The 22832-nt window shown below is 37.8% G+C and overlaps 1 long non-coding RNA gene across 2 annotated transcripts; it reads left to right on the top strand.

Annotated features, from left to right (window-relative positions):
* The first annotated feature begins 224 nt into the window (after positions 1–224).
* On the top strand, positions 225–21580 carry LOC128851644 (uncharacterized). Of its 2 annotated transcripts, XR_008449024.1 has the most exons (4): positions 225–1060; positions 1969–2141; positions 13905–14031; positions 21091–21580. It is a non-coding gene; the product is annotated as an uncharacterized LOC128851644 (long non-coding RNA). The 2 variants fall into 2 exon arrangements; XR_008449023.1 differs by lacking the exon at positions 21091–21580 and having other exon boundaries at positions 13905–15829.
* Positions 21581–22832: the final 1252 nt, after the last annotated feature.

Genomic DNA, 22832 nt, shown 5'->3' with positions numbered 1-22832 from the left:
GAAGAAGTAGTATTTTACTACGCTTTATACTGTTATGCTGGCTTCATAATGCATTTTTTGCTGTAGCATCTGTTCCTCTTCTAATATCGTATTAAATAATGTGACTAAAATCCGTTCTGTGTTTGTTCTGTATGCTTTCCTCCAAAGGGGAAGGCCTTTGCAATGGAGTGTTTGTTTTAAAAACATATAAGAACAGGTTGTTTTCTGTTTCCCAGAGAAAAAAAAGGTCAACACTTGAGGGACAGAGGTCATAAATGCTGCAATTGTCCATTGTTTTTGTGGGAGTTTATTGCAGCTTTGGGCTGGCACAGCCAAGGAACTTGCCTTCAAAATAGGCTCAAGGTATGTGGATATAGGTAATGCTGATTCCCTTCGGTTCTCGCTTAAAATGACAGGATCTGGTCCTTGTGGTCTAGCTTTATTTGGAAGGATGATCACTTTAGCAAGTCCTATTTCATTTGCTATGATTTACCTCAGAACAATGAATATAATTTCAGTTCTTTTGCTCTTTGTTCTCACAAAACACCTATGGCCTTGTAACAAATCTCACATAAAATTAAATTTTATTTTATTATTCTCTTCCACAAGGTTGTGCGAAAATTCCAGGAGCCCTCTAGACAAGAGCTATTTGCTTTACAGATTTCTCCTGGCCAAACAAGGCAATTAATGACTGCTTTCACAAGGTTGGGGAATCCACAGCTACAGTTAAGAGGGGTAAAAAAAAAAATGTGATAAATAAACAACTCCGTCCACAATCTCTTCCTCAGGAAACCAGCATGGGAAGCGCAGGCATTTAGAATGACAATTCAGCATGTTCTGCCAAAGAGAGACTTTCCAAAACAGCTGTAGAAATGGCTACAATTTCCTTGAATGTCCATTTTAATAACATTATAGCCTCTACTGTTTATGCATTAATCTAACTGTTTTCATGTTGTCAGCTATACCTTTTGCAGTTGTATAATCTTTAAATCCATGTAAGTAACCCTCAAGAAGGAGTGTCAGACTTCAACAAACACTGCCATCTATGAACCCAGCTACCTTTCAGCCGCCATTCATTCAGGTACAGTCAGTTCTGAGGCTGTGACAGAAGCTCTTGTTCGGTGTCCCAGTGGGATACCACATTTGCTTCATTTGTGCAGAAAGCTTTTCATAACTGTCCTATGTCTGGAGCACTCAGGAATGAATATGCTTCCTCTCTTTGAATAATGGCTGAAGTCCCGGTGGAAGAGGAGATATTTAAATAACCACGTTGCCATGTAGAGTATCTCATGATTTCAATCCTCAGAGTCCCTGAGCTATCTGAGCACATATTTATAATCAGCCTGGTGAATGCTCTCTCCAGCTATTTATCAGCTGTGAGCCTGTGTATCCACTTTACAAGTGCAACTCTATAACATTAGAATACAGTATGTCTTGTCATTTCAGATTTTTTTTTGTTTCCAAGAACAGAAAGTTCTTAACATAGGACAAACCTTCTTTGTATAATCTTATATACTTTCTTCTCTTTGCTTTGCTCTTTTTGGACAGTGAAATGTAATTGCTGAGACACAAAAAGATTTCTACATCTGGCCCTCTCTGATGTGTTAGCTGACTTTTGGGAGCAGTCTCTGGCCTATGATAACTCTTGAGCTGTGGCTAGGAATTGACTGTAACCTAGCACTCTCCAAAATGCTAACTGACCCAGACTAAAACTGTGTCAGGTCTGCTCCATCACATTAAGAGGAAAGACATTTGACGTTCCTTAATCTACCAGTATATATGGAGCTGCTAGCCATAGACAGACGGTCCTGTAGTGGTCAAAGGGAGGACTCAGGCCCCTAAAGTGAGATTCAGATGCCTAAATTTCAGTGCAGATTGAGAGCTCACAAGGCCATCTGCAGTCATTGTGGTTTCTGAAAGTACAGAGACACAATTTTGCTGATAAATTCCTTAAGTAGCACTGCCTTTATTCAGTCTTCTCTTTTCCAGGCTAAATAGCCCAAGCCTCTCAACCTTTCCTCGTAAGAGAGATGCTCCAGTCCCCTAATCACCTTTGAGGCCCTCCACTGGACTATCTCCAGTACTTCCTTGTCTTTCTCGAGCTGGTGAGTCCAGAACTGGACTCAGTATTCCAGATGGAGCCTCGCTAGGACAGAATGTATGTAAGTACTTTGTGATCACACAGGAGTTACTATTTGGTCTGAAACTGCACAGAAACAGCTGGGGTCCTGGAGGAGAAGTGAGCATAAGATCACCATATATGGTTGGACTCGATGACCCAGTGGGTCCCTTCCAACCTAATGATTCTATGATTCTATGATATAAGAGTCCCATTGAAGTTGCGAGCAGCAGTGACCTGAGGAAACTGAAGACAGAAGTCCTCAGGTCATGTCTTGACCATGCAGTTGTATATCTGCTCCAGGGTAGATCACATTGCTGTAAATAAAAAGTGGTGCTTTAAAGTGTAGATGTTTTTGTTCCTTTCAGCAGAACTCTTGCTAGCAAACAAGGGAATTCCTGAAAAAATGCTGCAAAGGGACCTTCACGTTCTGCATCTATTGACTTTCTATGAAAACTGTCTACTCGTTCAGCACCTATCTGCATTTCACTTGTCATGCAGTCTTGAATTATATTTGAGAGATTTTCACCTCTTATTTTCTACTTGGTTTTCCATCAATCAACTTCTAGATAGGTTTTGAACTAACAGTGCTCTGTTGGTCAAAGCTTATATAGCGTTGATGCCAGTAACTCCGTAGGATATCAGAGAATATTGAATACCCGCTTTTTAAGGCTAAAAAATGGCTTGTGTTCACTAATCAGAAATGAGAACCAATACTCAGTTTTGAAAGTTTAGAATTACAGATAAAAGATAAAATAAATTACAGGTAAAATAAATCTTCTCACTTCCAGCACAGTATTTTTGTGTATGATAAGGAAAGAGTGTTAAAAAATATATGTAAGACCAATGTCTTTTGATAACAGAACTGTTGTGAAATGTGGATTGACTCAGATGATTCTGGGGTGTGCTAGAACATTAAAGAGAAAACTCCTACTTGCTTTGCTATCTGAAGAGACATTCAACTAAGGTGAAATGGATATAAATTTCTATTTAGGCCTGCTTCAGCAGTTTGACAGACACTTGGGGTAGGATGTGAACTAGATTTAACTGCTTAACACTGTGAAGAAGAGCCTTCTGCTGGAGTTCACAATTGGATTAGAAATGACTGGATTTCTCATGCAGGAGACATCAATCACATAGTTTTAATACTATGAGTGCCTTGAAAAGACCAGGCAAAACTGATTGGGAAGGAGCACTGCTGACTCAGGCTGTTGCGGGAAAGTGTCGAAGGCCAGCCAAGGAAATTTCTGACCTTCACTTTGACACTGACTGTCACTTGGGTCTTCCTGTCTGGAAGAGAGGTGTGGGCTGGTGTAGCAGGGGAGGAAACAGAGACCAGAACAGTTGACCTCAACCTAAACACAATACAGAAAAAGACAATAAACTCTAGGAGGAAAAACACAGGAGTGATTTACCTAGGAGGAAGTGAGAATATTAAATTCTTTTAAGTAACTTCAGGAGGTGTAATAGAGGAAATCTATCGAAAACACACAGAGAAGACAGCTGTCTCTAGCCCACAAGTCCTGTGACACACAGAAGTATTGGATATCTACTATATAAATCACATTTTACAAATTATTAAATCTGTGAATGCTGTGGGATCATTGCGATTGTACATTCATACCGCTTTTCTGTGTGTGGAATAGTAGAAATTTTATAAACTGTAATGAATCCATCCTAATTTACCTGTTCATCTGAATATACATTCAGCATGGCAAAATTGTGAGCCCATTTGTCCAGGTTCACAAAGATTTTTACTGTGGGTCACAGTGACCTGTGATGAAATTCCTCTCCTTGAAGGTTTGCTTTACCCATTTTACTTAATATTACCATAATTTGTCCTTCTCCCTCTCCTTTCTTCTCCCCTCTTCCATATATCCAAACCCATCTTGTGTTTAATACAGAGAAGAACTATAGATATATGAATTGCCAAAAACATGGTAAGATTTTTTTTTTTTTTTATTTTCTGCAGTTTGCACATGTGTGTCACCTAGGCCTTAGGTATTGACAAGATTTCTGCTCTTGGTCCTTATCCCTTAGAAGAGAGTGAGAAGACCTTTGGTGCAGTCAAGCTTCTTCTTAAAAAATGTGAGAAAGTGTCTGGAAAGCCAGTTTATAGCATCAGACAAATTATAAATAGCAACTTACAGAATCACGCTCTGAACAGATTTTTTTTTAAATTATTTTATTCATTACAGTACTATATTATGTTGACTCTGGTTTCCATGTACCAGAAATCTATATCATATCCTCATCATATCCTTAGACATAGAGACATCCTCATCATATGCTTAGACACAGAGATCAGCTAACATATATCAAGGGTAATCCTTATATTCTAACTGTGCCTGGTTGACTGAAAGCCCCTATACACGTAGAGGGAGGGGACAGAGAACCAGAATTTAGGTCTCTTAAAAGAATAGTGTCCTGCCAGATGATGAAGATTAAATAATGGATAGAAAGTGTTGTCTTTCTCTCTAGTCTCTCGTGTTTGATATTTTTACAACTCAACTAAATCTTCATGCATTTTGAACATGAAAAAATATAGGATTTCTGTCTTCTATTAAGTACACATTCATAACAAATGAAGCTAAAAAACCATCGTTAGAGAAATTCCTTCTGTAAGAAATAGACAAAAAGGACCAACTTATCCTCCTTCACCCCACAAGATAAACTTTAACAGAAAAGTTCTGTAATGAAAGTGAAAATAAATTTTAATCCTTTCTCCTAATTGATGCCATATTGCCAGGTAATTGCAATCTCTTTGTATGAATCCCTAGGACTCGGGTTCAGTGCTGTAAAAGAAAATCCAGTAAAATTCTGTTTTGTGATGTTGAAAGCAGTTCTTGTTTCAAAGAAAATAATATATTTTTTTTCAAATTGATGGTTATGACTAAGTGTGACCAAGTACAAGACACAATCAGTGAAACAGTATAGTTCCAAACCTCTCCATTGTTCTCCCCAAAGCACCCTGAGAGAAAGTGTCTCCAGAGTCTCCCATGTAGCATACGTGTGGTGGAAGAACGTACAGACTTCTTACTATCAACACGTATCATCGTTCCATACTTTGGCACATCTTTTCTTTTTTTCCTCTGTACTAGTAGTCTAAGTGATTGAACACACGGAATATATCTTACCATATCCATATTTCCTTGTTGTTAACAATGTCAAACAAAGATATCGTAAAATAGGGAACTAAGAACAACTTTTAAAAACAATCATTGCAAGGTTTAACTCTGTTGACTAGCCAAGAATGAAAGAAGAGTTTAACATTTTGTTTAGTCCTTGTTCATTGTATATCATTAAGGCTACAGGACAAGTAGTTCTTATGTCATGCCTAGTTCTTATTTGCATAATTAAATGAATTACTAAGTGCAAAAGTACTTCGGGGAAAGCAACAGAAGTAGATCAGTAATGGAGATTTTATTTCAGTCTCTCTCATATATTTTGATTCCCTCAGATATTTTATTTCTCAACTTCTTAATTTAGGAAGATTTAGATATAAAATGCATAGGGATTTTGTGACAAGTGCTCTATATTCATGCTCACTATAGATTTAATTTCACTAAGAAGTTCACTGTCCTCCAAATGTCTTTAGAGTTGAGGTAGTTTGTTGTTCCTCATCAGGTTTGTAGACTAAAAAGTGGTTAAACCTAACTTTCTAAACATGATGATTTCAAAAGTGATGGTATGACCAATGTCAAAACCTTTGCAGACTTCTATATTTCTTAGTTAGAGAACATAAAGCTATTCTTCACCTCTGTGAGTTATCTTGTCTGTGAGTCCTCATGCAAAAGAACACTAGGTAGTAGGAATGCTTCTGTAATTGCAGGATGACACATAATAAATAGGGATGAGAAATTTCTAAAGCTGTTTGTGTTCTGGTTAACAGGCCTGTAGAGTTACATTTTTCTTGTGAAGTCTGTCAGCATTTGCTATCTAAGGGAGTCTGTATAAGTTAATGGCAGAATGAGCTGTAGCAGTGTGGCAGACCTGTGATTATATACTGTAGCTGTGGAATCATCATGGATACAACCCTGGACCTATGCCTAACAGTAGACACAGCATACATGGCATCTCAGTAATGTGTGCTTGAGCAGACGGAAGGTGTGCTGTTGATCTTTGAAAAAGTCATGTTCTAGCAAGCCACATACCCTACAGTAGGATTTGGGTGGGTATGGTGAGAACATCTGGTTGGGAGTTTGTCCTCAAAAAAACCACAAATCAGCATACGACAGGAAATTTTTTAATGCTTTCAGTTGTCATCTTCCTCCAGTAAGAAATAAGAAAGTAGAACTATATGCTAAGTTTCCTGGTCATCTTTTGTGTTTGCCTTTCACTTTGTGCATGTAGAAATATAAAACTTTACTCTGTAGTATGTGCAGTCTCAACTTGCTCTGTATTTCTAGTGGTGAATGAAGGACTATGTTACAGCCAATTTCTAGAAAAGGTAAAAGCAATACAACCAAAAGGTATACAGGAAAATCAGGCTAAGGATTTAATGTTACAGAGCTGAGAAGCTAATGCAGACATGCAACTTGAGTGGTGGGCTGGGTATTGTGTCCACAACCAATACTTCCAGTGTTGTGTTATCCTTCTTAAAACCACTGGCATCGCTGAACAAATCACGTAGAGTACGTTCAGCTTGATTTTTGATTGTTGTAACTGTCTTCATTTGAAGAATCTAATATTAAATACTCTGTGGATTCAGCTACACAAGCTCAAATTTTAAATCAATCCTGGCTGTGCATGTCAAAGAAACTTCCATGTAAACTGAATGTCCCACTGCCACAGAGCAGTACTGTGGTACTGGCTCTTGCTGTGGAATGTTTGGCCTGCTGACATGCTGGAGCAAGATAGGGAGTTCATGGGAACTTATTGGAGTACATCTGAAGAATAATAGCTTGTAAAGGCTTGCAATAAATAATAAACGCCCAAGGTGATATTCTTTCTAATGAACATTTTAATGGATTCTTTTCCCCAGTAGGGGACTCTCAGACTTTTTAATAGAGGCACAGAATGAACTCTGTGGTGCTGCTGGCTGTCTCCATCACTTTTTGTTTTCTTTTCTCTTGTGTCCCTTATTGCTGGCTGCCACTGCTTCACTCTGCCTCTAGCTGTGAGGGCAAAGTTTACAGTGTCTTCAAAACCTGCTGTTTGTTTTCTTTGGTTGGTGTAAAGATTGATGAGGCACAAAGCAAAGTGCCTCCCCCAGCCACGGGAATGCCCCAGGCAGTAGGGAGAACGCTTCTGTGACTCCGCCCTGCTCCATGCACCAATGAACCTACCATGAATTGGGAAGAGAAGAACCAAGGCTGCTTCTGCAGTAAAACGCTGTTACAGGCTGTCCTGGTGGTATGATGAAGATTAGCTGGATAACTTTTTAAACTGTCAGCCAAGGCAAATTTAGTATGGAAGCAATGCATCACTAGATTATCCATAGTCTCTGCATAGCTCATCCTTGTCTATAGATTCTTTGCTAGAAGCAGGTTTCTTTTGTTTTTTTTCACATTTTTTTCCCCTAAAATTTCCAGAGGCATCCTAAATGATAGAAAACAACTTAATCTTCTGCCTTGCTGATTTACCAAATTCTGTAATATCAGAATATCTGAATAGTAGTTCTCTATTGAAGTGTTTTTTATTAAAATTCAGTCCTGCTGGGAAATTATTTCTAGCCACCTTTAAATGGTTAAAAACTGTATTTTTAACCAGAGTTAAAATATTTCCTAAAGGAACCTACAGTCCGGGATGGAGTCCAGATGTACATTTGAGATGGCTAAAATGGAAAGTCCTGATTTTTTATTAGGCATGCCATTCAGAGTGCAAAATGAAGTGTGAGCAGAGAAGACATGTTGGCATGGCAACAGCAAGTATAATTTAATGCAACAGGTTTTGATTCTCATCCGAGAAAGGAACTATTTGTCCTGAGAGTCAGCTTGTAGCCCATAAAAGTTTTAAAGAGAGCAACTCATCTTCACTAAAGACCAGCAACTGGAGAGATGGATACCTCAGAGCTCTTTGCCCAACAAATGAATCTAATTATTCTAATGGTTGTTGTTCTGGCATAGATGTGCAAAAAGGAATTGCTTCAATAATGCATCCATTGCTCACATGATAACCACCTGCAGGCAACCTTTTAAGCACAGAGCCTCTCTGTTATTTTTAATAAGGTATGTGATGTTTTCAGAACTGTAAGACAAAACAAGGCTAAATGCTTTGAAGAAAAATACACACAGGGTCAGTCACAATCTAAAATTTAAGGTTTAGAAATTCCCATCTCCCAAATCTATGAAGAATTCACAATTATGTCCCCACCATTTGTTACAAATGTTCAACTGGAAAGACTGAGACAAGGAACGACTGTGCAAAAGCAAGCTGTTTTCTACATTAGTTTATTAGGGCTGGAACTAATAGCTGATAGCTTAAACTGCAAATCTGATGCCATGTAATTGGTTTTGAAGGATGTGCTCATTTTCCTTTCAAGATTAGCTGCTCTGGATTCCTGAGAGTGTAGCTGGCTGCACAAGCCACACTCAAATCATTTGACTCCCTAATTCCATCTGCTATCACCTCATCTGTCTCCATGGGAAGAAGCAAATATACAGGAGAAAAAGGAGGAATGAACCACTCATTTTTTTTTTTTCACTTGAAAGAAGAAATAAGAAGAACCATAATTCTTAAAATAACTTTCATCTTCCAGAATTTGCAATTCACTCTCTGTACTAAAGATGCTTGAAGAGGTTCTGCTAAGGCTAAGGTATAATAATACAGAATGAAGAAAAGATACAAGATGTGACTCAAAGACTCATCACAGAGAGGACTTTGGTCACTTCACTGGAACACAGGCAAAGCATGGGCATCTGTGTGCACTCTGTGACCTGAGGATCCTTGTATTCTTTTCACGTCATTGTTTGCAAGTGTCTTCATAGAGCAGCAGGCGAAGAGATTCGTGCTTATGAATCACATATGCACTGAAAGCAATGAAAACTTCCCCTGTGTAGATGCCTGTGAAGTAAAGCTTTTCTAGCCTTCTGACATACCATGCCATGCTCTCACCATATCCAAACTTGAATAGCTCAAAATAGATGCAGAGACTGAAGTGTATCTTCCTTGTTTCACCGTGATTATTTGTTACAATACATCAGGTGAACATTCCCTTGGCTTCATCACAGTGGGATGCAGTATAGGAATGCAGTGGCTTAAAGTAATATTTTCATGCTCGATGAAAATACTACAAAGATAATATTCTTTCATTCTATTTACCATGTAGCACTTCCTTTGGAGGAACTGGGAAGTAATTATCATCATACCACGATTTCCTCAGAGTTGCTAGACTAACAACAGGTCATGAGGGACCAGAGCTGGCTAATTTAAATATTGTTACCATTTATAGTTTCTGTCTATGTCCTACCACATGCTTTCCCATTAGCTAAAAGTGTCATTTCAGGAAATTGCCTTCAAAGGTTGGTTTGATATGGCATGGGGGCAAGGGAAGAAAACAGCTGCTCTCTTCCAGTACAGCTGTAGACAGTTACTTACTGAGTAGCAGGTATGCGATTTTCTTATCTGTCAAGTCTTTTTCACTTATCATTCATTAGGATGGCATCTTCAGGAAGTTTACACAGACCACTACATCTTATCTGTTTACAGGTAGTCAGAGAGTAAAAAGAATGACGGGATGGCAATAAATCACCAGGTTAAAATATTCTAATTCTGCTAATTACTAAATTTTACTAGACAGAAACTGGAATATTAGCCTTATTAGTCCTGATTAATCACAGCTAAATGGAATGTTACTTGCTTTTTATCCTCAGGACTGGTAGTTGACCTGAGATTATTTTCGTTTTGTTCCATTACTATTCCTGACAGGAAAACTCCTCCTGCTCCAGAACTGAACAGCTGACAGTCCTGGAGGCCATGTGTAACCTGAACATTTCTTAAAGACCTCAGTAGTTTTGATTTGTGTTTTGAGATACTTACTGTCTCCTGTTCCACGTTTATTGAATTTAGAGGTTCATACATGTTCAACAGAACAGTCCCACATGTGGACATGTTTGGTCTCAGACTCCAGCCTTAAGTATATTTTGTATGTTTTGTCTTACCCAAATTTACTGTATGGATTTTCTGGGGCTTATTTGCTTTTTTCCTGCTCCTGCAAATTCAGGAAGAAAAGGTTATGTTTTTTTCATAAAGCATTTACAATCCTCAGTGAACGAGACTACTAGGAGAAAGAAATCTAGCAATTGAAACTCTCAATAGATGTGCTAGGTGAGAGTCCCATAAATATGTAATTGCTTGCAGATATATCATAAAGTAACACCAGAAGTAAAAGTAAAGCAAGGGCTTCATGAGCAACATATGAAAGCCAATCTCCTTTTATTTTCACTTGAAATGTTTACTGTAAATCTGGAATAACTCAATTTAAAATGAGATTACCTGAGAGAAAATTTGTCCCTAAACAATATGTGAAATTCTACTTTCCAACATTTTTTCACATACTTTCCAAAATGAGGGTGCTCTTCCAGCAACAAGTTTTGCACAAAGTCTTCTGTGAATAGGAAACTATTCTTGATCAAATAGAACTAATGCCTGGAAAAACTGATCTACAAATTGTTTTTTATTCTCACGTGACTCACTATTAACTGTTCATTTTCATGTTTCCCTCTCCCCCATTAATGCAGACGAAACCCACACCTAGACATAGAGTGACTATAGTGAGTGTTGTTAGGATTAGAGGGGGTTTTGTTTTAATTGTTACTACAGAGGTGAAGCAAGAATTATTCGTTTTGGTATAATGGATATTTGTATTTTATTGGAGTCTTTTAAGGGATTAAATTTTAATTCAGTCTTACATCTGAATGCTTCCTGGTCTTCTACATGGCTTGACTTCAGATGAAAAACTGATCGTTTATTTTAGCCATAAATCTGGTCAATGATGTTGTGCCACTTCATTTTTAACTGGATTTTAGTGGCAGATGTGTATTTAGATAGCCTATATCATCTGACCGATGCACAAAACACATATTACTCCAAAGAGACCATGTATCTTCTGTACCTTTTCCATCTCATTAAAGTATATCTACAGGTAGTGCTGGCTATTCAAAAGATATCAATATGAAAATGATGACAACAGATTTTTTTAATACTCAAAACAGGGCATGACTGGAGCAAATCAAGAATGCTTCAAAGACTATGTGCCAGACCTCCTTGACAAGAGCAGGTGGTTGAAGAGTCAACAATATGACATAAGTGCTTTGAGTGTGATTGGAATGAACATAACTGATTCACTACCACATGACATACGTATACTTTGTGGGGACCTTTATTTCAATGAGTGTTGCGCTGAGATATAAGTCAGCACAGAGGGATAATTCTAGTAGTGCTGATCAATGAGATACATCATTTATATGTGGGATGCATAGCTCTATACTTACTCAACACCTCTTAAAGATGCTACCCTTTTTAATAGGGAATATATGAAGAACGTGTTTCGAATTAAAAGAATTCAGAAGTCCTTTTTTTTTAGCATAAAGTTAATTTGCATGTTATTGCATGCTGGTACTTGATTATCAGTTACATAGTCAATGACAAAATCACCAAAATCTCTCAGAAAAAAATGTGCAATGAATGCCCTAACCATTCAGAAGCAACAAGAACACAGCGTGGAGGGAGAAAATAGCTAATTATTTATCAAGAGCAAATTATGACAAAGCAAATTAACTTCCTGCTATGATGAAGTAGCAGGTCCATGGGTACAGGGGGAAGACCAAGTCTCCTGCTCCTACATAACTTAAGTTTTGGCACTCTCTTGAATGATATCCTCATTGGAATATTAAGGAAATACAGTGTTGTGAGTAAAGGCAAAACTGAAGAGAAAGTGAAACTCAGAATAATTGCCTACTTTTATTATTTAATTGAAATATGCTGAGAAGTTTCTACAGGGAGTTGTTCATGATTAAATATTGATAAATATTCTCGTGAATGATCTGGGTGAAGGAATAATATTATATGCTGCAAATTTGCATATCACAGGAGATTGGAGTGTTATGAACATGTGGAAAGCAGAATTAGAATCCCAAATGGTCTTGACAAATTGGAGAGATCATCTGAAAAAATAGGATTAAGTTCCTCAAGGACAAATGCAAAGTGCTAGGCAGAAATAATCAATTGCACAAATACAGAATGGGGTAACACAATAGACAGCAGTTGTCTGGAAAAGATCTGGAAGCAGAAGTGAATCAAATTAAACATGAGTTGATGAATTATTAAAAAGCTAAGTGACTGGCTAGTATGTATGTGAAAACAATGCAGCTTGCAGAAGTAACCGTCTAGTATTTTATACTGGCAAAGACTCAGCTTGGAGCACTGTAGACAAAGATAACTTGAAAAAAATTAGAGTTTTTAAGCACTCAAAAAGAAGACGGAAGTGTTGGGGCAATAATTAAGATGTAAAAAAACCCTACTGTAGTAAAGAGGAAAGGACTAATATGTCCTTTTTGTTCATGGCAGACATAATAAGAAATAACAAGCTAAATTACACCGGGGAAAATCAGAATAGTTATTAGGGAAATCTTTCTAAACAAAAACATAGCAAAGCCTGGGGAGGTGGTGAAGTCACCATTATTAAGAACATACATCAGTCACAAGTGACACAAATATTGATTCTGCCTTGAGGATAAATTAGATGACCTTTTAAAGTCCTTTCCAGGTCTATTTCCTATAATTTTATACCAAGACATGAATAAGTTATACAAATCTTTGTATCTCAAAAATCAACTAATTCCATGAGATCTATTGAGTCACAGGAAATATTCTTAGTCAACAAGGGCAGTTCTTAGTCAACCAGATTTGGTGAAGTTATTGCTTAGCATTCTTGCCAGCTAAATTTTTGTGTTAGATCTTTAATGACTTATACCTGCAAGTATTTTAAGAGCAGTATTTCAGGTTAGTACAAGTATAATAAAATAAATTCTGAAGTGATTTGATTTACTTAGGGAATAATGATGTGTATTCAGTGAACTTAATTCTTGCTCAGTCACCCGTAGAAAGTTTTGGGAAAAGAAAGGTGACTGACTCATGTCACCCGCATACATACTCTTGCTGTTTTGGGCTCCAGTTGTCTCAGGATCTCACAGCTGTAACAGAAGCACACAGAGCATTGCATACTTTGATACCACATCCACGACCCAAACCTCGTCATTGCCCCCAGCAGAATGGGAGAAATAAACCCCAATGCACTGACTTTATAGTACCTGGGCTTTGTCTTCAGTTTTTTCTCCAAGACATCTTTTATGCAATGTAAGTGGTGTGACCAAGGGGTCACAGAATGAACTGTATGAACTTCATTCTTATGTCTACCTGAAGTTCACTATTTTTATATGAACTTTATGTTCTTACCTGGGCACTGCTCTCAGTCTGTTGTTTTTTAGGCTGCTGCTGAAATTATTAAAGGATGTAATGATGTAAAAATATTTGCCCTATCAAAAAAAAAATACAGATTTCTGAATATTTAGGGAAATTTGTGAAGCTCTTCATACCTTTCTGCTTCTTGAAGTCTGAGGTAACTCTTTCGTATGCTGCTTCCTTCCAGCTTTATTTACCACATGGTACTAAATTACTGTAGCAGAGATGGGGAAACCTCTCTTTAGCAGATCTGGTTTATGGTTATGCTAAAAATAGAGATGAAATGTGTAACTCATTTCAAGAACAATTTCTTCATTGAGATCACAGGATCATTTAAAGCTGCCTAAACACTTACGGTGACTGTCCACATGGTCTGGATTTATTCTTATTTTTTTTTTTTCAGGAAATTTGGAAGTGGGATAGCTTACTCACCATAGATGATTCATATCTTCACCTAGTTTGGAGTGGTTCACCACACTGTGGTCACAGCTCCAGAAGTGTCAGATGATCATCAGACATTAATCTTACCTGTAAGACTGATTGATTTTTTTCCAGCTTTCTAGAGGTTTTATAACTTTCTAACCTCTCCTTCCAACTCCAAACAATTTAGGTTCTATACAAAGCATTAGGAAACTGTTCAGAAAATAATTAACATACTGTATTCCATAACAGACAAAGCTCCTAAAGCCAGAGCTCTGGGGACTCAAGTGCAGAGATACTGCCCTTCTCAGGGACTCTGAAAGCACTTTTCCATGTTCCCTTTCAAAAGTTTTATCTTTTCCAGTTTTAAATCTTTTTGTCTAGACAGCAGTAAGTAACTGGCATACCTTTCAGTCAAGAATGGTATAGTTAAGTCTTTCAGATATATATAGCTGGATGTTTAAATACAAAAATAAATTCCTAAAGCTCTACTTATTAGTAGCATCTGTCTCGTGCTTGATGTGTACTTCTCAGAAATATTCTAATACCTACAGATGCTATATTTAAGCAACCTTGCTTCTGCTTTGGTGATCACATGTCGTGCGCTGCCTATATTGTTGATTTTGTTGCTAAGCCCCGCTGTGAGTTCTGGTTTCCAGTGTTTCAGGTTACATGTTTAAACCTGGCCTTCCAACTGTTTCACACTATCCTGTGTGTTCCCGTCTACTAAAGCTGATACTCTGGAGGCCCTCTCTTTCCAGAATGGTCCACATTGGTATGAAAAATTGAGTAGAAAGAGGAGTTATGATTACAGATTTTTTGTTTATGATAGTTGTTAAGTTTCCAGTTTGGTAATGTCATAAAAAGGAAGCCTTAGGAAGAACATATTGGGTGTATGTGGTCAGCCGATTGGCCTCTGCCACCTTTCCTAGACAATTGTAGCCATTAAGGAAGAAAATCTGGAAAATATGATGAACCCAGCAGACATCAAAGCTGAGAAACCAAGACAACTATAGAGAAAATAATTCTACTCAAAACTTCTTTCCTACAAGCCTTCAATTTGATCTTTTTCTTTAGGACAAAGAAGGAAAAATTTGCTCTTATGGACACCACTTTGGAGGATTATATTTAGGTCCATTGGTTTTACTACCAGAGAGCTCCCTGTATACCTGTGAGGTCTCAAGTAACTTACAGTATAAAGCATCAGTGACTTCCAGTGGGACTCGGGCTATCCCAGTTAAATTTTGTGCATGGTGACATATCAGTCACAGTGACAGGGCTTCATTTCTGCAAGTAGAAACTCCTCTTGCACTGCGTTATGGAAATTATTGCACTGTGCCAGGAAACTTTATGTTACTCCATCAGGCACAACTCCATTCCTTTGACTCTCTGAATATTTTCTGTGCATGGCTACAGGTAGATTGTGTTTCTTCAGTTAAATAACTCTGCTGTCTACATGTCTGTCTAAATGTCTGTCTAAATGTTTTGATTCATTGTAAAAGCTTTCGGCAACATCTTATTACTCCTTTGATTAGAGCAGCCACCATTGTTTGTTATTATATTTAAAGCAAAGAAATACAAACATCCTTACCATCAAAAGGGCTAGGCGGGGTAGTGCTGAATGTAGGTTGTTTTTAATCTCTGTACAGTCTTCATTTTGTGCTTATCTTTCTGTGTGCCTGTTTTGCCCTCTGGTCCAGAAGAAGCTGCTGTTTTTCAGGATGCAACAAAAAGCATTTTCTGAAAACTTGCTTCTGGGGAGTGAAAGGCAGAGAAAAAATCCAAGATGAACAAATCCATACACCGAGGTTGACTTTACCTTTGCTTGGATTTCCATACACCTACACTAGTGCATTGATCTACATGTCAAAAAGAGCTGGTTCATTTCAGTTTACAGATTTTACATTGTTTCGGAGATTATAGTCTAATTCTCTTTCTGCTGTGGCTAGTCAGGCCAGTAACTGCATTGATAGGCACTCTGTTTCTGGATTTTAGCATGCCAGGCAAGGAAGTCACTTCAAAGTAAAGCTGAAACATGTGGAAGAAGTTGTTGTGGGAGAGAGAACACTAGGAGGAGGAAATTAGATAGACCTTGGGTTATTAAAGAGTAGTATACACCGATGAATCAGTGAATTTAGGCTCCACTAAAAAGGATATTACAGGGTGAAAATTATCTCTGTTTTTTATTAATAGAATTGGTGTGAAATAGCAAATGTAAAGAAAAGATAACTTGGAAAAGAGATCTATCTTAATGGGAAAATGTTTTGTTGTAAATTGTTGTTGGTAATATTCATATTAGACTTGTGTTCTGGGTCTGCTTTGAGGTGCCAGAACAGGGAGGAGCCACACTGCACTTTTCACTCTGCACGTATCTAATAAAAGATTCCCTGTCTTCAGAGTTCACAGCTCACATGGGGTGGGATAAAGGGAGTTCCTGCTTGCAAAGATTATTGAGGGCAGGAACTTAACTGCGAGACTTTGAAAATGTCCTTGAAATTACTTGGTAAAATGTAGTTTATGAATGTGTAAAGCTGCTGTAGGCACTTTGATTTTATTCAGATTTTTCTGTTTGGGTTATTGTTTTTGTTTTTTTTTTTTTTCCCCAGCCCTGTCCTCAAAGCTGGTCAGGGACTTAAAAGGCACTGTAGTTTAGACCTTCATATTTTAATAACATTTGGCTCTTTCTAATCTCTTACCTTAAGTCCATTCCACGTGCTGTTGCAGCACAAATTAAGTTTTTAAAGCCCTTATTTGGGACTCTGGATATTTCTTTGTAACGGACATCTTATTTGCTATATTTTGCCTCTTTGTAGGCAAACATGATCTTTTTTCCCTTGATATTTTAAATTATTTCCTTACTATTACTGGGACTAATTTTTACATTGTGGCTTGCTCAGTTGTCTTTTGTGTCATCTAATGACAAAATTTGAGCAGATTAGGCTTGCTTGTACTTGTTTCTTTCTAAACTAGGCAAATGTTATTGTGAGGGTTCTCTGACACAAGATTCACAGTTATAAACTCAAATGTTGCTTTCTACATTTTCTTCAATATTCAATTAAGATTCTTTGTCCTGGTTTCAGTCAGTACATTTGCACATTATGGCATTTTTGTGTAACCACTTTTTGACCAAGACATCTGTAGAAAGGTGACAGTGAAAAAAGTGATAACCAAGCAAAAGGTTAACAAGCTACTTGAAGCTTTAAGCTTCAGAAGATTTCAATTTGTGAAACATTAAAACTGTCCTAGGTGTAAAATAATTTAGATCTTGCTTCACTGGTTCATCTTCATTCTGGAAAGTCTTCGGTTTGGGGATTACACAGAGATTTTAGTTTAAGTGTGTGCCTCTGCTCTGTTGAACTGGCTGTGTTATTTTGTTCACTTGGAGATCTACTTCCTTCAATAGATGGAGGCCCAGTTTGTTTTATAACTTGAATAATAATGTATATCCAGAAAGCCAGATTTCTTAGGGGAAGCTTGATTTAATCTGAAAGCCCAAACACTTCCAACTGGATATGCTTACATCCTGGCTGTACACACACACATTCTTTACTCCCTGGTAGTGAAGAACATGTGCTGAAGCAAAGATTTCTCTGACGTCAGCATTGTACAGCCTGTTTTTTCCTCCTCTCCTTCTCTCCCCCGTCCTTCAGTTTTGGATTCCGGGGTCAGAGAGGTTCCTTTTGGGTATTGAATTATAATGTTATCACTATTATGGAAAGTAAAATACTGGCTGAAAACATGAAAACTTTTTTCCTCCCCTTTTGCACAGTAGGTATCCATGTAAGTAAAAATATATAGAAGCAGCTGTGGTGTCAAATTAAATGCTACCAAAAGCAAGGTAGCTATAAAATTGTAGAGGTATGTGATAGACCGTTAAATTTTTACCTGCTGCATGTGATATAATAGCAGTGGTATAGGTCGAGCAGCCATTTGGGATTTTCTCTATCAGAGAGTCTGTGTATTTTGAAATTTAATCCTTGTGAAATATTTGACATCCTTAATGGTATAATTGACACAGGGACATTAATTAGGGAGTTGTAATTTAAAAGGTTCTGATCATGTACTTTATACTGACATGTATATTGTCCCCCTGGTAACAGTGTTAATGGTGCTTAGACATGTGCATCAGGAAAAAAGAGAGTACCCCTGGGAGCTCTGGAAATCAATCTCCTCTGTAATGCTATTTTTGTAATGCTCTAGAATGAGTGAATTTACACATTTTGCCATTTATTAAGCTGATCATACATAAAATATTGTGGTTTTGGAAGAGTTTGACTCAGCTGGTGTTTTCATTCTTAAAAAATCTGCAATGAATAATATCTTCCCCTGAAACTGAGGTTTTCACCTGCTTTGCAGTTCTCAGTGTTTACTTGAAATTTTGGGTAAACTTATTATATTCAGCTGAATTGAGTCCCATTTACCTTATGCAGGGATTATTTAATCTATTCTTGCAATGTAAAACCTTCTGTGGCAAGAGCGACAAGGCAGTCTTGTGACTGTGGTGCTGACCTAAAAGACACACTCTCTCCAAGTATGATTTCACAGGTAGTGAGAGCAAGAGCTGCTTTAAAACAACAAGAAGATTTGCCTTAGGCAGACAAGTGACCTTGGTTTTTTTCTCTCTTTTCCTCCTGGCTTTGTGATCTTACTACAAACATAATCAGACCTTCTGCCTGCCTCAAACAGAGCATTCCTTTATGGCATTTTAACAAATCAAGAGCTCTTGAACTGCTAACTCATCTTTACCTGATTTTTCAAACTTTCTGCATGATCATAAAGCTTAAGTCAGGAAATATTTTTAAAGCACCCTCCTGTTCTGTGGTAAGGGAACACAGAGAATTATTAGTTAGTACTGCCTGAGGTACAGTACTCTTCCACTGTAAAGGACAGGAAAAAAAAATGCAGGTTAAAATCCAGTTAAAGCTGCTGGAGTCTGGCAAAATGTAGTTACCAAATTTAAAACCACCTAAGGGATATTTATCTCACTCTCAAAAAATGCATAAAAGGATTTTTGACTCTTTCAAAATTAAATATTTTTTTAAGTCTCCTTGTGTGCAGCTTCTCCAGAAGCTGGCTCTTTCTGCAGTACAGTGTGTTCTCTGATGCAATGATGTTTCTTCAGTAATGACTCAGAGTTCCAGCTATTGTTTCACTAATACCAGTTCCTGCAGTGCTGGGGGTTTCCCTTCACATCTCTTTCCCAAATCCAGATCCAACCTTCATCTGTTCATAAAATCTGATGAGAGGCCCCACATTGTGCTAGATGGCTACAATATACTATTTATGCAATTCTAGCATTGCAGCTACCCTGCAGAAGAAATAATGGTGATTCATTTTCATATCTGACGCAGGAACACAAATGCTTTGAGGCATCAATGAGGGGAACAGTCATTGTGATACAGTGCAGGCGGCAGTACTTTGTCAAATACTGTACTTTGGTGGAAGTACCTCCTGAAATCAGTGTATCTCGCAGCTATGTGTGGCTTCTCTGCAGAAGAGTCACATTGTCATTTCTGTAGTTCACTTGGGAAGAAGAAGAGGCAGATAGGCTTAAAAGTGTTAAGAATTACCAGTGTGCAAAGATCCATGCAAAGCATGGGGAAGAGCTTTTGCTGTTTTAACAGAAATATGGACAGAGAGAGAGATAGTGTGTCTTGGAAACAAGACATCAAGGCTCTACTGCAGCTGTAAATTCGGACTGGATAGGACTGGAAAGAGCTCAGAGTATCAACCTCACATGTCCTGTAGCACAAGGACATGGAAAATGGAAAACTGAACACGTGAGGTACAGGCTAAGCCAATGTTTTAAATGTGTCCATGCCACCAGAGCCAGACACCTGGCTGGAACCTGCTATCATTTGATCTAACACTAAGAGGGTTTACAAAACATGCTTTTCACAAAACTAAACTATTTATGACAGCTCTGATCTGTGCAACACATATGCTGCTGGACTACTAATGTGAACTCTTCTGATACACTTAATCTCACCAAGGCTAATGAGAATAACCACTACATGTGTTTAGAAGTGTCCTTGACTTACAGCAATGTCCACATCTCATGTGGTCGCAGTCTTCCTTGCATGTGGATATTTCTAGGAGATTTTTTTAAGTTTTACTTTTTCTCCAGATTTTCATTTACATTTCTTATAAAATACAGAAGAAATTATTCCTTTTCCCTGTGTATGGTCTTTTCTCTTAATTAACAATGTTCCATATTCATGCTAACCCTACCTTTTTCCCCTTACCTCCATTTAATGTTATTTAATCATCTTGCAAATATGGATCATAATCTATTTTGAGAAGGAGCTACATGTCCTTTACTGCTCCGAAAAGCACAGGACACTGAAGTGTCATAAAATAATGCTACTCATCTTAAATCACATCTTTTTCATATGTCCTTAACCTTGCACCTCAGCGTCAGTCTAAATTTGATTCATTCACTGCTTGATACTATCCTCAGAGATGGGCTAGGAGGTGGAACGAACAGTTCTCTTAGTCATCCTGAAAAGTTGCTTGGTATTTTGCTTCATTTGTGATGCTTCAGCATGAGATGTACAGATTTTCTTTTTAAGTGCTTTTGTGGGCACTCTTGGTAAAAGTTGACAGTAATAAATATGATTCTTCTGCTTGAGTATTAAACTTTCCATAGGCTTTTTTGATTTTGTTCTGCTTACAGTGCTTGGACCCTCAATATAACAGAGAAAAATGCTTTATTAAAACAAGATGCTGTATAAAATGTGTGCTTACTCAGCTGGAACCTGCTTGGCCATTTCTGCTGCTACTCTCAAGTTCCAGAACTACAGATGGAGTTGGGTTAATGTAACATAAATTTCCCAAGATCCTGCAACAGGATTTGATATGTTTTCTGCTGCATGTCCTCATCTTTCAAACTAACCTGAAGACAAATGGGATCTATTTATTTGCTACTTCTCTGAGACAGTGTGTTTGTCTGTCATTGTAGCATCTGTTTTGTATTTTGAGTAAAGCTGACTTCCTAAGGAACCGGTTAAATGACACCACAGAATAATCTGTGTCCACAAAAAAAGTCAACGGAACACTTCAGCATGCAACATGATAGGGAAAAAAATAAACATAAAATACTGAAAAACCTTGTGAGAAATGGCATGCTTGCCTGATCTTTGGTTCAATGTCTTTCTGTCTTTCTCTAGGTGGTATTCAGTTATGAGTACAGAATCACAGAGAACATAAACAACAACAGCAGCAATGTGGAAATCAACCCATACACCCACACTTACTGAATGGTTCCACAAGATGCATGAAATTCTATTGATGGAAAAGCTGATTCATACAATTCTCCATAACCCAAAAGTACAACAAACAAAACCAGTCCTGTAGACAAGTATATTTAGAATCTATCCACTGAATCTATCCAATGAACGTAACAATGTACCACAGGTGGTAACAAACAATGCTCTTGACCACATTTTTGTCAAGAAAACAAAATGCAATATTTGAGAATAAAGATCATGAAAAACAAACCCCATAACAGAGTGTGCACGGGTAGATCAGCTTTTAACAGAGAAGACTGACAACTGGTATCCTTCCTCTTCATTACTCCTTGAAGATAGGGTGAAAGAGTAGCAGATGTGCAGCTTGTTGAACTGCTGAAATGCCAACAGTTCAAGGCATTACTGATGAGGCAAACACCTGGAGATGCCTCATGTGCCTCTGGTGTCCTGTGCTCTGCAAGATAAAGGAGATCACTGTGAAAATAAGGTTGTGATCCAGCACTGAGTGACCAAGCCAAAGTTTATTCATAGTAACAGGTGGATTCCTCCTGCCCTCCATGGATCTTGTAAACGTGGTATTTTTTTAATTTAAATAGGTATCTGTATTTCTGCTGACTCAGATTTTTGGAAAGGGGGAAACTGCATTCAGAGAGAGACTGTGATTTGATACCTAGCACATTCAGAGTCGAAATAACACAGGAAAACAGTCTTTCTTAATGACATCTTCCCACCTGCTGTTTACATCCCCATTCATTCAGCTACAGGGCTAGGCAGGGGAGGGAAATGGTCTTGAACTGCGAGTGCCTACATGGTGTAGTATGGTGTGTTAGAAATAAAGTAAGTGGTTCACTGAGGACTGAAGTTAACAAGGGGTCTTTGGTTAACTCTGATAGAAGTCACGCTGGGTTTTCAGTGGCACATTCTCCATAGCGGAAGGGACCAGGTGACGGGACCAGCTCAAAGCAGCAGTCTCTCTTCCAGCCAATAATTGGATGGGAGACTCATGATTCAAATGACTTTGAGACAAACAATTTAAAAACCAGAAACTGTAGAAATGGACTCAAGGTGTCATTTTGCTGGTGGAAATATTAGGACAAGTTTCTTCTTCTCTGTACATGAACATGCATCAACAGACAGCTTTCTTTAATGGGCAATGGTGATGGTGATGAATTGATGGTTGTCTTTTTTGTGACTGCACTTCTTTAATGAGATAAGCCCTTAGCACTATTACGAGTGCTGAAAGGCATCAGTAACAGCAACATCAAGAGTGATGGAAACCAGCACTATTGTAGGTTTTTGGTAATATGGGGAGCAGATGTAACTTTCAACTTTTTAGGAATAATTTTAGACAATATATTAATAATAATATTTAAAAAAATAGCAAATCCCTTAGTATTCAGTGAGACAAAAACGCAGCTATGGGTGACACAGTTTGGTCTGGATTACAGAAGGAAGTTGAAGAATGCAGCTTCAACTCCAGGGTCTAATAGGCTGTGAAAGAACAAGATGTGAAAGACATGTGCAAACAACACGTAACAAATTCCTTAGTTATTGCTCCTCCTCTTTTCCATTTCATTTGGAATGAAAAGAGAGTCAATTCAACAGCCTATTTTGTTGTGTTCACATTTGGTAACTATTTACACTTGCTAGTTAATTACTTT

This window comes from Cuculus canorus, chromosome 3, assembly GCF_017976375.1.
Source record: "Cuculus canorus isolate bCucCan1 chromosome 3, bCucCan1.pri, whole genome shotgun sequence".
Classification (NCBI taxonomy): Eukaryota; Metazoa; Chordata; class Aves; order Cuculiformes; family Cuculidae; genus Cuculus; species Cuculus canorus.
This window is presented reverse-complemented; position numbering and strand designations above follow the sequence as displayed.